This window comes from Parasteatoda tepidariorum, chromosome 12 (assembly GCF_982258835.1).
Source record: "Parasteatoda tepidariorum strain Cologne lab strain chromosome 12, Ptep-v5.0, whole genome shotgun sequence".
Taxonomy (NCBI): Eukaryota; Metazoa; Arthropoda; class Arachnida; order Araneae; family Theridiidae; genus Parasteatoda; species Parasteatoda tepidariorum.
The window spans coordinates 28,781,681-28,787,680 of record NC_141766.1 but is presented as its reverse complement, the minus strand read 5'-3'; the positions used below and the strand labels follow the sequence as shown (position 1 = coordinate 28,787,680).

Sequence of the window (6,000 nt, the reverse complement as noted above, 5' to 3'; positions counted from 1 at the left end):
GCCAAAGCCACCAAGAAATATGACCGTTGAGATCACCAAATCCCTTCTAGTGACGCCACAAACAGTGGTGTAGAGCTGATAAGCGATTAGCCTTCAATTTCAAATATTTGTCATTCATTTAAACAACAGTCCCGTTTGCATGTAAACTCTCTTTACATCTGTAGTATCCCCAAGAGATTTTGAGCGAGCTGATTGGATTTCACGGCATTGCTTTCTGTTACGTCTTTTTGTAGACGCTCCCAAAAATCATTTCTCCATAGTTGGTTCACAAAATGTAAATTAATCATAAATCAATTCCAGTCTATTTCTCACACTAATTTGAAGACAAATGTTAAAGTTTTGTATAAAATATTGAATAGCGTCTTCAATGGTCTTTCACTTTTATATTTTCTCTATCTTAATTTTTATTTTTAAAAAATTACGATTTAACAAATACTTGTAGACAATTTCAAATGTAGTTCATAAAGATATTCAATATTTTTTTGTCTTAATGTTTTCAATTATTGAACAATTTCTGCTCCAAAATATTGCACTAATAATTTTATAGAGTAATCTCTAATTTGGGATATTTTTTAATAAATCTTTTAAGAAAGATTGTCATCAATAAATTTTAAAGTTTTGCAATCTTAAGGATCGAAATACTTTGATAAATTACTTACAATTAATTTATTATTATTACATTATAATAATTACTTAGCTAAATTATTTTCTCCCATTTTAATATTATATGCGTCGCTTATATGTAAATAATTGCAGTGTTTATGTTTGGATTATTTCGATTGGAATTTAAATGTATATCATACCATTCTGAAAGAGTTCCTTCGATTCTATTTTAAAATAAAAATTTTATGAATGTGCCAATAAAATTAAATTTTTTTTATTTGTTCCTTTTCTGTCATGATATGACATATTTTTATTTGTATCGTATTCGTGTCATTATTAAAATGTATAATTTATTTTCTTCAAATGTATGATTAAATCTAATATTTGATTACATATTAGAAAATAATAAATTGTACACTTAAATAAGGTATTCTACTGATATTAAAAACAGTTATGGTGAACCAAGATTTAAAACTAAAAGAAAAAAAAAGTTCTTATTAAATCATTTTCTGTTATGAAATACACATAATAATGCTTCATGAAATGGATCAAACAGTCCTCCTACATGTTCATTTTATTGAGTTATACAGTGATAAATAAGATTGATTAATAAACAGCTAAAAATTCAAAACTTAAAAATATTTAAGTGCTATTCAATTAGCTAAAGAAAAAATATTTTACTTCGCCCAAAAGTTTGAACTATTTTTTATAGTTTTCTTTTAATATGAATCTGAATGCCACGTTACCTCAAGGTTCGCTAACTTTCGGAGGATGACGTCACAAATCTACTGAGATGACTCTCGGTGGCTATGGTATGGATGGGTGGTCTAATGTAAACAATAACGAGCGTCCTTAAACCGGAAGAAATTTAGAAAATTTCCGGTGTATCCCTCCGCTTATGTTATGACTACAAGGCGATGTGTGAACAAGCCTAATATTCTATGCAGTTTTGTTATTGTAATTTAGGTTCAAATCTAAACATAATTGCACCATTCATAAGAGCTTTCAGATATGTATTGATTCTCAGAGGTCGTAAGGCCTAAACAAATTTTGGAAAGTTAATATCTCATTGTGAATAATTCTTAAGGTTTGCCATGTTTTGTATTTTATCCCTTATTTGGCTACATTTGAATAAAATGTCGCCAAAAATATCTTTAAAAATATCTTTTTAAGTTAGCCTAATTAGAAAATATTCTAATGATTATAATATTAATATGATAATGCTGAAGTTTAAAGGCTGAAAGAAAGAACTCGGTACATGTGAAATACTACAAAAGATATGATTCAATTATATGATGGCTCGTTTTTTCAATCTGCCGCGTAAAAATATATCGGAAGCAGTAACCCGAAAGTCTTGAAAGAGCAATTTTACCACTAGCACCACCACCCTTAGCTTTACACGATCATCCATCCATAGCAGAACCTTTTACCAACAGCAACGCTTGGCGTACTTACACCATTAGCGTGTGGATAGACACCTGTCAGTTAGTGCCTAGGTTTTCAAACAAATTCAAAAGTAGCTTCAAGACTATAAGGAACTGAAAACTGCAATAAACATAGTGCCAAATGTAAATTTCATGCAAAATTTTAAAATGTATTTTTGATGATCTAATTACAAAAATTATTAAGGAAAGGGGAAACATAGCAATACATTCCTATGGATGGTGATTGTAATAGGGTGTACAGCAAGCTCTTTACTGCCTACACTTTTGGGTTACTGTTTTCGGTGTATTTTGAAGCCATTTGGCTCATCACGTGATCAATGTGTTTTGAGACTCTCTTGAGTAGTATTTCTTGTATTGGCGATCGAAATGGGCTGCAGGTGGCGTAGAGCAGAACTCTTTTCCTATGGCAACACTTCACATGCTTTCCCCATTAGCGTGTGGAAAGTCATAGAGGAAGGAAGTACGTTAGTTTCTCTCTTGATTTTCATATAGATTGAAGTCTTTTAACTTGAAAAACTATATGGAACTGAAAACTACATTAAACATTGTTCTAAAGAAAAGTATTATGGAAATTTTAAAAAATATTCTTATTAAATAAAAAGGAAAAATATTAAGAAAAGGGAAAATATCGTAGTACATTCCTATACAACTGAAAAGAGGAGGAGAGGGAAGGGCTAAGGGCATGAAACCGGTCTCTCCCCAGATGGCGTATTCGAGTGTTGCGATCACGAATACGTGAGTTTGTTACCTGATTTATTATTATCTGTGTTTAAAAAAAATCGTTATAAGAATCGTCATTTGAAGAACTGTCATTTTACGACATAAGACCGACAGATGATCATCTGAAAAAAAAAATAATCGTTATATAAAACTCTTCTTACCTTGTCAACAATATAACAACTTCAAAATTTAAAACCTAAATGGTAATTTGCAAAATGAACTTAATCTCACTTCTAGAACAATATTTCAACATTACCGTATGATAGTGCATCGATTGCAATATGAACAAATAGTAATAAACAAGTAAAAAGGGGCCAAATGGGGAGTGCCAAAAAAGCGAGTTCTTTCTATATCTAGCAACCATGTCGTCTTTTTTAACAATATATCTGTTAATAACTAAAACAAATTTTCACTTCAAATTTACCAGAATTATTTAATAACATTAATATTTTATGAAATACAGCAAATTTGAGCTCAGAAATCATAAAACTTATTTCCTTTATTAAAAACAAAATTTTCTGTTCGAGAATGTCACTTTGCAGAATAAGCTGTAACAAGCAGTTGTAATCCTTTTAACCGGAAGTCTAGCAGGTCAAGAGTCCGAGATTGTTGTTTACAGAAGAGGAGAGTCAAAAGGAATGCTCCAGACATTGAGCACGTCTTCTCCCTAGATGGCGTATTCGAGTGTTGCAGTGCGAGGGCTCCATTAAACCTATTTACCATCCTGAAATTCATGACAAGTGAGCTATAAACGCTTTGCGGGTAAGAGTTTAAAAATTTCCGTCAGTGATCTCCATCAACCACTTTACAAAAGGACGCTAACAGATGTGTTCTGGTTTCTGTTCTAACGGTCTCGTTAAATCAACGTCTCCCGAAGTCGACAATTTTAATTATTAAAACAGGTTAGTCTGATCTACTGATTTTTCATTTTTGAATTAAAATGATGGTCCGCTGTCTTTGTGTTGTATGTTATCATTTTTTTTAATTAATCTATTCCTTTAATGATTATTTTTTGAACAACGTTTTGAAACACCTAAGGAGGAAATTAAAAAATGCTTTTTGCCACAAAAATCTTCCTGGAATATGTACGTTTTATCGTCCATATCATTATTGTTTTCTGGGGGGCGAACTGTCATAATCATATGGCCGGCCGATAAACAATAAATGAGATCCAAGGCCTGCATAAATTTTTAGCCCCTATTCAGATCCTTTAACGTAGTATTTTTTAGAAGCATATTTTTCACACTCTTTTCATTATTTTGTATTAATTTAGGTTAAAATAAGTGAAAAATATTATGTTTAACATTTTAATAATGTATGGTTGTTATAATGGCGGTGATCGCCATTTTAAATATTTCAGTAATAGCGGCGATCGCCATTACTGATATTTTAGTGGTCGTTGAAGTATCATCATTGACTTGTGGCGATTACATATGCATCTTAATTCGGATGTAATATGATAATTATCACATAGAAATGAGTAAGATTGTTAAGTGATTATTTACTTTATTAAGCAATTATTAGTAGATTAAAAATCTCCATATTTAAAATATAAAAATAATGAAGAAAGGAAATCTCTTAAAGGGATCAACAGAGAATTTTTAGTTGAGATTAATATTCAATGGTTGGAACTGGAGGCCCAAAAGAGCACCCCCAGTTGCCATAAATTGAAAATGAATGAATTTGTTCCCAACGGACTGTTAAGAACATGGAGAAGAGATCCAAAGTTGGCGAATAATCGAAAGATAACATAGCCAAAAAAGAAACCCAACCCCATTATCAATATTTGATTCGAAAATACTTGGGTGATCGGGAATTGCCAACTGTGAGAATTAGTATAACCATGTAACTGAAATATATTTGTGGTAAGAAATTAAGAATAATGAGTTTGAAATAGATTTTTGTTTTTGATGAGGCACAACAGGGAATTAATGAGTCTACAATAGTATTAAAATAAAAATTTAGCTGTTAGATTGATTGATAAGAAAATGAAATATTTTATGTTTGTTTTCTATAAGTTTTAATGAAAATTAACTAATTGATATCATGTAATTACAGCAGGGGTCTGTCTAGGCTGAATTTACTACCGGTTAGCGGTACCTTCACAAATTCAATTTTAGGTAAAACGGTGGTTTCACAAATTCAACTTTAGGAAAAACGGTAGTTTCACAAAATACTTCTTCTTAAAATTTTATTTTTGTATCCCTTAAGAAACGATAAATCTATATTTTTACCATGTTTTTGTGTTGACTTTTAATATAATTTTTAATTTTTCACAAATTATGTCAAAATTTTCGCAAAATAGGTACCTTTCAGAAAAACCTAGACAGACCCCTGTACTGTTCAATTGAGAATGACTTAAAAAAGTAAGTAAGAAATTAAAGAAACTTTAAAAGCTAGGAAATATGTAATGCCTATTGTGACATCACAGTTATGAAATACCAGTATCATTTTCTGTCTTAAAGGTAAAATCATCCAAACACTGCTTAGCTTGTGTGGTTACGTATCTTTTAACTAATAATTAAATAGATGAGCATGGTCTAACATCACAACAAACACATTTAATAACAACCTGACGAGATACTGAAACTAACATAAACAGTTAATACAAAATTACAGTTAACATAGCTGATGCCACACCTCCCCCTTTTTAAATATTTAGTCTTTTCGGAGTTCTCCCAGGGCAAGTGACAACAGTTTTTTGAGATACATCATTCTTCTGAGGTAAGACTGCAGGATCTGGATCGGTAATTTCTGGTAAGCTACCTCTGTTATCTCCTTCGGAAAGAGCTTCGGTTGAACTAGTGAAATTGCTTAAGGTAAGGTTGATTGTAGTCGATGTCCCATCAACAATTCAGCAGGACTGTAACCATTCTTTAAAGGTGTCGTCTGATAACTCAATATAGCCAAGTAAGGATCTTTAGACTTTTTGAATCTTAATTTAATTTTCTTCACTTCTGCTTCAACAAAACCGTTGCTTTGAGGATACCTTGGGCTTGAAGTAATGTGCTTAAGAGCATAGACTTTTGCCATATTAAGTCTTGAAACTCAGCTGTTCTAGTAACTTCAAACTGTGGTCCATTATCTGATCTTACAAGATCTGGAATTCCATGTCTGGTGAAATTCGATTTGCTGTATAAAATTACTTCTTTTGATGCTAAACTATCCAGTTTTGCCACTTCTGGATAACGTGATTAAAATTCTGTTACTAATAAATACCATTCTGCTAGGA

The 6,000-nt window shown here is 31.4% G+C and overlaps 1 protein-coding gene across 4 annotated transcripts in view; it reads left to right on the top strand.

The window, feature by feature from the left end:
* The first annotated feature begins 3,385 nt into the window (after window positions 1-3,385).
* LOC107454836 (uncharacterized) overlaps window positions 3,386-6,000 on the top strand; it is a 41,926-nt gene continuing 39,311 nt past the window's right edge. Inside the window, exon 1 of one of the 4 annotated variants that reach the window (XM_043050343.3) lies at window positions 3,386-3,670. The gene's annotated coding sequence lies outside the window, so the exon portion shown is untranslated. The remainder of the gene's footprint in view (window positions 3,671-6,000) is intronic. The other 3 variants (XM_043050342.3, XM_087156019.1, XM_043050341.3) reach the window with 3 other exon arrangements.